Below are 10,445 nucleotides of genomic sequence, written 5' to 3' on the forward strand. Positions count from 1 at the left end.
CGAGTTGTCAGCTGACTTATAGTCCCTCGTATACAACCTAAAAGCGCTAAGTCTGCCAGTACGAAACCCACGTTAAAGAATTAAGGAAAGAAGTGTATACTAAAGGGCTCGTTTTTTCTGTGTTTTACACAATATTAGTGAGATCCAACAGACAATAATGCCAAGGAAAGTATAGGGGAAGACATTTGACCGAATGGTAATGTAAATATGAAGAAAAGTGGGTGAAAAGATAACTTGCCGTGGTCAGGATCCGAACCTGCGACCTTCGAATGACGCGTTCAATGCTCTACCACTGAGCTACCGCGACAGCTATCCCCCGGCCACTTTATTGGGTTTATATGTGAATTAAACGTGGGAGTATCAGTCAGCGCCACCAGTAGCCATGGCGGCGAGTGTAGTACACTCTTTTGAGCCTATATGGCGTCACGTAGCACGTGAACTTATTACGAGTTGTCAGCTGACCAATAGTCCCTCGTATACAACCTAAAGGCGCTAAGTCTGCCAGTACGAGACTTTCGTTAATGAATTAAGGAAAGAGGTGCATACTTATGGGCTCGTTTTTTCTGTGTTTTAAACAATATAACGAGATCTAACAGACAATGATGCCAAGAAAAGTATAGAGGAAGACATTAGACCGAATCGTAATGTAAATATGAAGAAAAGTGGGTGAAAAGATAACTTGCCGTGAGCAGGATCCGAACCTGCGACCTTCGAATGACGCGTTCAATGCTCTACCACTGAGCTACCACGACAGCCCTCACCCAGCCACTTTATTGGGTTTATATGTGATTTAAACGTGGGAGTTTCAGTCAGTGCCACCAGTAGCAATGGTGGCGAGTGTAGCACGCTCTTTTGAGCCTATTTGGCGTCACGTAGCACGTGAACTTATTACTAGTTGTCAGCTGACCAATAGTCCCTCGTATACAACATAAAGGCGCGAAGTCTGCCAGTACGAGACCTTCGTTAATGAATTAAGGAAAGAAGTGTATACTTAAGGGCTCGTTTTTTGTGTTTTACACAATAATAATGAGATCCAACAGACAATAATGCCAAGGAAAATATAGGGGAAGACATTAGACCGAATGGTAATGTAAATATGAAGAAATGTGGGTGAAAAGATAACTTGCCGTGGGCAGGATCCGAACCTGCGACCTTCGAATGACGCGTTCGATGCTCTACCACTGAGCTACCACGACAGCTATCCCCCGGCCACTTCATTGGGTTTATATGTGAATTAATGGTGGGAGTGTCAGTCAGCGCCACCAGTAGCCATGGCGGCGAGTGTAGCACACTCTTTTGAGCCTATATGGCCTCATGTAGCTCGTGAACTTATTACGAGTTGTTAGCTGACCAATAGTCCCTCGTATACAACCTAAAGGCGCTAAGTCTGCCAGTACGAAACCCACGAAATGAATTAAGGAAAGAAGTGTATACTTAAGGGCTCGTTTTTTCTGTGTTTTACACAATAATATTGAGATCCAACTGACAATAATGCCAAGGAAAGTATAGGGGAAGACATTAGACCGAATGGTAATGCAAATATGAAGAAAAGTGGGTGAAAAGATAACTTGCCGTGGGCAGGATCCGAACCTGCGACTTTCGAATGACGCGTTCAATCCTCTACCACTGAGCTACCACGAGAGCCCTCACCCAGCCCCTTTAGTGGGTTTATATGTGAAATAAACGTGGGAGTTTCAGTCAGCGCCACCAGTAGCCATGGTGGCGAGTGTAGCACACTCTTTTGAGCCTATTTGGCGTCACGTAGCACGTGAACTTATTACGAGTTGGCAGCTGACCAATGCTCCCTCTTATACAACCTAAAGGCGCAAAACCTGCCAGTACGAGGCTCTCGTTAATGAATTAAGGAAAGAAGTGTATACTAAAGGGCTCGTTTTTTCTGTGTTTTACACATTATTAATGAGATCCAACAGACAATAATGCCAAGGAAAGTATAAGGGAAGACATTAGACCGAATGGGACTGTAAATATGAAGAAAAGTGGGTGAAAAGATAACTTGCCGTGGGCAGGATCCGAACCTGCGACCTTCGAATGACGCGTTCGATGCTCTACCACTGAGCTACCGCGACAGCTATCCCCCGGCCACTTTATTGGGTTTATATGTGAATTAAACGTGGGAGTGTCAGTCAGCGCCACCAGTAGCCATGGCGGCGAGTGTAGCACACTCTTTTGAGCCTATATGGCGTCACGTAGCACGTGAACTTATTACGAGTTGTCAGCTGACTTATAGTCTCTCGTATACAACCTAAAGGCGCTAAGTATGCCAGTTCGAGACCTTCGTTAATGAATTAAGGAAAGAAGTGTATACTTAAGGGCTCGTTTTTTCTGTGGTTTAAACAATATAACGAGATCTAACAGACAATAATGCCAAGGAAAGTATAGGGGAAGACATTAGACCGAATTGTAGTGTAAATATGAAGAAAAGGGGTGAAAAGATAACTTGCCGTGAGCAGGATCCGAACCTGCGATCTTCGAAAGACGCGTTCGATGCTCTACCACTGAGCTACCAGGACAGCTATCACCCAGCCACTTTATTGGGTTTATATCTAAATTGAACGTGGGAGTGTCAGTCAGCGCCACCAGTAGCCAAGGCGCCGAGTGTAGCACACTCTTTAGAGCCTATTTGGCGTCACGTAGCACGTGAACTTATTACGAGTTGTCAGCTGACTTATAGTCCCTCGTATACAACCTAAAAGCGCTAAGTCTGCCAGTACGAAACCCACGTTAAAGAATTAAGGAAAGAAGTGTATACTAAAGGGCTCGTTTTTTCTGTGTTTTACACAATATTAGTGAGATCCAACAGACAATAATGCCAAGGAAAGTATAGGGGAAGACATTTGACCGAATGGTAATGTAAATATGAAGAAAAGTGGGTGAAAAGATAACTTGCCGTGGTCAGGATCCGAACCTGCGACCTTCGAATGACGCGTTCAATGCTCTACCACTGAGCTACCGCGACAGCTATCCCCCGGCCACTTTATTGGGTTTATATGTGAATTAAACGTGGGAGTATCAGTCAGCGCCACCAGTAGCCATGGCGGCGAGTGTAGTACACTCTTTTGAGCCTATATGGCGTCACGTAGCACGTGAACTTATTACGAGTTGTCAGCTGACCAATAGTCCCTCGTATACAACCTAAAGGCGCTAAGTCTGCCAGTACGAGACTTTCGTTAATGAATTAAGGAAAGAGGTGCATACTTATGGGCTCGTTTTTTCTGTGTTTTAAACAATATAACGAGATCTAACAGACAATGATGCCAAGAAAAGTATAGAGGAAGACATTAGACCGAATCATAATGTAAATATGAAGAAAAGTGGGTGAAAAGATAACTTGCCGTGAGCAGGATCCGAACCTGCGACCTTCGAATGACGCGTTCAATGCTCTACCACTGAGCTACCACGACAGCCCTCACCCAGCCACTTTATTGGGTTTATATGTGATTTAAACGTGGGAGTTTCAGTCAGTGCCACCAGTAGCAATGGTGGCGAGTGTAGCACGCTCTTTTGAGCCTATTTGGCGTCACGTAGCACGTGAACTTATTACTAGTTGTCAGCTGACCAATAGTCCCTCGTCTACAACCTAAAGGCGCTAAGTCTGCCAGTACGAAACCCACGTTAATGAATTAAGGAAAGAAGTGTATATTTAAGGGCTCGTTTTTTCTGTGTTTTACACAATAATAATGAGATCCAACAGACAATAACGCCAAGGAAAGTATAGGGGAAGACATTAGACCGAATGGTAATGTAAATATGAAGAAAAGTGGCTGAAAAGATAACTTGCCATGGGCAGGATCCGAACCTGCGACCTTCGAATGACGCGTTCAAGGCTCTACCACTGAGCTACCATGACAGCTATCTCCCGGCCACTTTATTGGGTTTATATGTGAATTAAACGTGGGAGTTTCAGTCAGCGCCACCAGTAGCCATGGTCGCGAGTGTAGCACACTCTTTTGAGCCTATTTGGCGTCACGTAGCACGTGAACTTATTACGAGTTGTCAGCTGACCAATAGTCCCTCGTATACAACCTAAAGGCGCTAAGTCTTCCAGTACGAAACCCACGTTAATGAATTAAGGAAAGAAGTGTATACTTATGGGCTCGTTTTATCTGTGTTTTAAACATTAAAACGAGATCTAACTGACAATAATGCCAAGGAAAGTATAGGGGAAGACATTAGACCGAATCGTAATTTAAATATGAAGAAAAGTGGGTGAAAAGATAACTTCCCGTGAGCAGGATTCGAACCTGCGACCTTCGAATGACGCGTTCAATGCTCTACCACTGAGCTACCACGACAGCCCTCACCCAGCCACTTTATTGGGTTTATATGTGAATTAAACGTGGGAGTTTCAGTCAGCACCACCAGTAGCCATGGTGGCGAGTGTAGCACACTCTTTTGAGCCTATTTGGCGTCACGTAGCACGTAAACTTTTTACGAGTTGTCAGCTGACCAATAGTCCTTCGTATACAACCTAAAGGCGCGAAGTCTGCCAGTACGAAACCCACGTTAATGAATTAAGGAAAGAAGTGTATACTTAAGGGCTCGTTTTTTCTGTGTTTTACACAATATTAATGAGATCCAACCGACAATAATGCCAAGGAAAGTATAGGGGAAGATATTAGACCGAATGTTAATGTAAATATGAAGAAAAGTGGGTGAAAAGATAACTTGCCGTGGGCAGGATCCGAACCTGCGACCTTCGAATGACGCGTTCAATGCTCTACCACTGAGCTACCACGACAGCCCTCACCCAGCCAATTTATTCAGTTTATAAGGTAAATAAACGCGGGAGTTTCAGTCAGTGCCACCAGTAGCCATCGTGGCGAGTGTAGAGCACTCTTTTGAGCCTATTTGGCGTCACGTAGCACGTGAACTTATTACGAGTTGTCAGCTGACCAATAGTCCCTCGTATACAACCTAAAGGCGCGAAGTCTGCCAGTACAAAACCCACGTTAATGAATTAAGGAAAGAAGTGTATACTAAAGGGCTCGTTTTTTCTGTGTTTTACACAATAATAATGAGATCCAACATGCAATAATGCCAAGGAAATTATAGGGGAAGACATTAGACCGAATCGTAATTTAAATATGAAGAAAAGTGGGTGAAAAGATAACTTGCCGTGGGCAGGATCCGAACCTGCGACCTTCGAATGACGCGTTCAATGCTCTACCACTGAGCTACCACGACAGCCCTCACCCAGCCACTTTATTGGGTTTATATGTGAATTAAACGTGGGAGTTTCAGTCAGCACCACCAGTAGCCATGGTGGCGAGTGTAGCACACTCTTTTGAGCCTATTTGGCGTCACGTAGCACGTAAACTTTTTACGAGTTGTCAGCTGACCAATAGTCCTTCGTATACAACCTAAAGGCGCGAAGTCTGCCAGTACGAAACCCACGTTAATGAATTAAGGAAAGAAGTGTATACTTAAGGGCTCGTTTTTTCTGTGTTTTACACAATATTAATGAGATCCAACCGACAATAATGCCAAGGAAAGTATAGGGGAAGATATTAGACCGAATGTTAATGTAAATATGAAGAAAAGTGGGTGAAAAGATAACTTGCCGTGGGCAGGATCCGAACCTGCGACCTTCGAATGACGCGTTCAATGCTCTACCACTGAGCTACCACGACAGCCCTCACCCAGCCAATTTATTCAGTTTATAAGGTAAATAAACGCGGGAGTTTCAGTCAGTGCCACCAGTAGCCATCGTGGCGAGTGTAGAGCACTCTTTTGAGCCTATTTGGCGTCACGTAGCACGTGAACTTATTACGAGTTGTCAGCTGACCAATAGTCCCTCGTATACAACCTAAAGGCGCGAAGTCTGCCAGTACAAAACCCACGTTAATGAATTAAGGAAAGAAGTGTATACTAAAGGGCTCGTTTTTTCTGTGTTTTACACAATAATAATGAGATCCAACATGCAATAATGCCAAGGAAATTATAGGGGAAAACATTATACCGAATGGTAATGTAAATATGAAGAAAAGTGGGTGAAAAGATAACTTGCCGTGGGCAGGATCCAAACCTGCGACCTTCGAATGACACGTTCGATGCTCTACCACTGAGCTACCACGACAGCTATCCCCCGGCCACTTTATTGGGTTTATATGTAAATTAAACGTGGGAGTGTCAGTCAGCGCCACCAGTAGCCATCGCGGCGAGTGTAGCACACTCTTTTGAGCCTATATGGCGTCACGTAGCACGTGAACTTATTACGAGTTGTCAGCTGACCAATAGTCCCTCGTATACAACCTAAAGGCGCGAAGTCTGCCAGTGCAAAACCCACGTTAATGAATTAAGGAAAGAAGTGTATACTAAAGGGCTCGTTTTTTTTGTGTTTTACAAAATAATAATGAGATCCAACAGACAATAATGCCAAGGAAATTATAGGGGAAGACATTATACCGAATGGTAATGTAAATATGAAGAAAAGTGGGTGAAAAGATAACTTGCCGTGGGCAGGATCCGAACCTGCGACTTTCGAATGACGCGTTCAATGCTCTGCCACTGCGCTACCACGACAGCCCTCATCCAGCCACTTTATTGGGTTTATATGTGAATTAAACGTGGGAGTTTCAGTCAGCACCACCAGTAGCCATGGTGGCGAGTGTAGCACTCTCTTTTGAGCCTATTTGGCATAACGTAGCACGTGAACTTATTACGAGTTGGCAGCTGACCAATACTCCCTCGTATACAACCTTAAGGCGCTAAGTCTGCCAGTACGAGACCCTCGTTAATGAAATAAGGAAAGAAGTGTATACTAAAGGGCTCGTTTTTTCTGTGTTTTACACAATAATAATGAGATCCAACAGACAATAATGCCAAGAAAAATATAGGGGAAGACATTAGACCGAATGGTAATGTAAATATGAAGAAAAGTGGGTGAAAAGATAACTTGCCGTGGGCAGGATCCGAACCTGCGACCTTATAATGACGCGTTCGATGCTCTACCACTGAGCTACCACGACAGCTATCCCCCGGCCACTTTATTGGGTTTATATGTGAATCAAACCTGGGAGTGTCAGTCAGCGCCACCAGTAGCCATGGCGGCGAGTGTAGCACACTCTTTTCAGCCTATATGGCTTCACGTAGCACGTGAACTTATTACGAGTTGTCAGCTGACCAATAGTCTCTCGTATACAACCTAAAGGCGCTAAGTCTGCCAGTACGAGACCTTCGTTAATGAATTAAGGAAAGAAGTGTATACTTATGGGCTCGTTTTATCTGTGTTTTAAACATTAAAACGAGATCTAACTGACAATAATGCCAAGGAAAGTATAGGGGAAGACATTAGACCGAATCGTAATTTAAATATGAAGAAAAGTGGGTGAAAAGATAACTTCCCGTGAGCAGGATCCGAACCTGCGACCTTCGAATGACGCGTTCCATGCTCTACCACTGAGCTACCACGACAGCCCTTACCCAGCCACTTTATTGGGTTTATATGTGAATTAAACGTGGGAGTTTCAGTCAGCACCACCAGTAGCCATGGTGGCGAGTGTAGCACACTCTTTTTAGCCTATTTGGCGTCACGTAGCACGTAAACTTTTTACGAGTTGTCAGCTGACCAATAGTCCTTCGTATACAACCTAAAGGCGCTAAGTCTGCCAGTACGAAACCCACGTTAATGAATTAAGGAAAGAAGTGTATACTTAAGGGCTCGTTTTTTCTGTGTTTTACACAATATTAATGAGATCCAACCGACAATAATGCCAAGGAAAGTATAGGGGAAGATATTAGACCGAATGTTAATGTAAATATGAAGAAAAGTGGGTGAAAAGATAACTTGCCGTGGGCAGGATCCGAACCTGCGACCTTCGAATGACGCGTTCAATGCTCTACCACTGAGCTACCACGACAGCCCTCACCCAGCCAATTTATTCAGTTTATAAGGTAAATAAACGCGGGAGTTTCAGTCAGTGCCACCAGTAGCCATGGTGGCGAGTGTAGAGCACTCTTTTGAGCCTATTTGGCGTCACGTAGCACGTGAACTTAATACGAGTTGTCAGCTGACCAATAGTCCCTCGTATACAACCTAAAGGCGCGAAGTCTGCCAGTACAAAACCCACGTTAATGAATTAAGGAAAGAAGTGTATACTAAAGGGCTCGTTTTTTCTGTGTTTTACACAATAATAATGAGATCCAACATGCAATAATGCCAAGGAAATTATAAGGGAAAACATTATACCGAATGGTAATGTAAATATGAAGAAAAGTGGGTGAAAAGATAACTTGCCGTGGGCAGGATCCAAACCTGCGACCTTCGAATGACACGTTCGATGCTCTACCACTGAGCTACCACGACAGCTATCCCCCGGCCACTTTATTGGGTTTATATGTAAATTAAACGTGGGAGTGTCAGTCAGCGCCACCAGTAGCCATCGCGGCGAGTGTAGCACACTCTTTTGAGCCTATATGGCGTCACGTAGCACGTGAACTTATTACGAGTTGTCAGCTGACCAATAGTCCCTCGTATACAACCTAAAGGCGCGAAGTCTGCCAGTGCAAAACCCACGTTAATGAATTAAGGAAAGAAGTGTATACTAAAGGGCTCGTTTTTTCTGTGTTTTACAAAATAATAATGAGATCCAACAGACAATAATGCCAAGGAAATTATAGGGGAAGACATTATACCGAATGGTAATGTAAATATGAAGAAAAGTGGGTGAAAAGATAACTTGCCGTGGGCAGGATCCGAACCTGCGACTTTCGAATGACGCGTTCAATGCTCTGCCACTGCGCTACCACGACAGCCCTCATCCAGCCACTTTATTGGGTTTATATGTGAATTAAACGTGGGAGTTTCAGTCAGCACCACCAGTAGCCATGGTGGCGAGTGTAGCACTCTCTTTTGAGCCTATTTGGCATAACGTAGCACGTGAACTTATTACGAGTTGGCAGCTGACCAATACTCCCTCGTATACAACCTTAAGGCGCTAAGTCTGCCAGTACGAGACCCTCGTTAATGAAATAAGGAAAGAAGTGTATACTAAAGGGCTCGTTTTTTCTGTGTTTTACACAATAATAATGAGATCCAACAGACAATAATGCCAAGAAAAATATAGGGGAAGACATTAGACCGAATGGTAATGTAAATATGAAGAAAAGTGGGTGAAAAGATAAGTTGCCGTGGGCAGGATCCGAACCTGCGACCTTATAATGACGCGTTCGATGCTCTACCACTGAGCTACCACGACAGCTATCCCCCGGCCACTTTATTGGGTTTCTATGTGAATTAAACCTGGGAGTGTCAGTCAGCGCCACCAGTTGCCATGGCGGCGAGTGTAGCACACTTTTTTGAGCCTATTTGGCGTCACGTAGCACGTGAACTTTTTACGAGTTGTCAGCTGACCAATAGTCCCTCGTATACAACCTAAAGGCGCTAAGTCTGCCAGTACGAAACCCACGTTAATGAATTAAGGAAAGAAGTGTATACTTAAGGACTCGTTTTTTCTGTGTTTTAAACAATATAACAAGATCTAACAGACAATAATGCCAAGGAAAGTATAGGGGAAGATATTAGACCGAATGTTAATGTAAATATGAAGAAAAGTGGGTGAAAAGATAACTTGCCGTGGGCAGGATCTGAACCTGCGACCTTCGATTGACGCGTTCGATGCTCTACCACTGAGCTACCACGACCGCTATCCCCCGGCCACTTTATTGGGTTTATATGTGAATTAAACGTGAGTGTGTCAGTCAGCGCCACCAGTAGCCATGGCGGCGAGTGTAGCACACTCTTTTGAGCCTATATGGCGTGACGTAGCACGTGAACTTATTACGAGTTGTCAGCTGACCAATAGTCCCTCGTATACAACCTAAAGGCGCTAAGTCTGCCAGTACAAGACCTTCGTTAATGAATTAAGGAAAAAGTTTATACTTATGGGCTCGTTTTTTCTGTGTTTTAAACAATACAACGAGATCTAACAGAAAATCATGCCAAGGAAAGTATAGGGGAAGACATTAGACCGAATCGTATTGTAAATATGAAGAAAAGTGGGTGAAAAGATAACTTGCCGTGAGCAGGATCCGAACCTGCGACTTTCGAATGACGCGTTGAATGCTCTACCACTGAGCTACCACGAGAGCCCTCACCCAGCCAATTTATTGGGTTTATAAGTGAATTAAACGTGGGAGTTTCAGTCAGCGCCACCAGTAGCCATGGTGGCGAGTGTAGAGCACTCTTGTGAGCCTATTTGGCGTCACGTAGCACGTGAACTTATTACGAGTTGTCAGCTGACCAATAGTCCCTCGTATACAACCTAAAGGCGCGAAGTCTGCCAGTACAAGACCCTCGTTAACGAATTAAGAAATAAAGTGTATACTTAAGGGCTCGTTTTTTCTGTGTTTTAGACAATATTAATGAGATCTAACAGACAATAATGCTAAGGAAAGTATAGGAGAAGACATATAGACCAAATTGT

At 44.0% G+C, this 10,445-nt stretch overlaps 2 non-coding genes across 2 annotated transcripts; both read right to left on the reverse strand.

Moving 5' to 3' along the window:
- Positions 1-6,025: 6,025 nt before the first annotated feature.
- On the reverse strand, positions 6,026-6,097 carry TRNAT-UGU (transfer RNA threonine (anticodon UGU)). Its single transcript has one exon. It is a non-coding gene; the product is annotated as a tRNA-Thr (tRNA).
- Positions 6,098-8,254: 2,157 nt separating this feature from the next.
- On the reverse strand, positions 8,255-8,326 carry TRNAT-UGU (transfer RNA threonine (anticodon UGU)). The gene has a single exon. It is a non-coding gene; the product is annotated as a tRNA-Thr (tRNA).
- Between the last annotated feature and the right edge of the window lie 2,119 nt (positions 8,327-10,445).

This window comes from Rhipicephalus microplus, chromosome 5, assembly GCF_043290135.1.
Source record: "Rhipicephalus microplus isolate Deutch F79 chromosome 5, USDA_Rmic, whole genome shotgun sequence".
NCBI classification, from domain to species: Eukaryota; Metazoa; Arthropoda; class Arachnida; order Ixodida; family Ixodidae; genus Rhipicephalus; species Rhipicephalus microplus.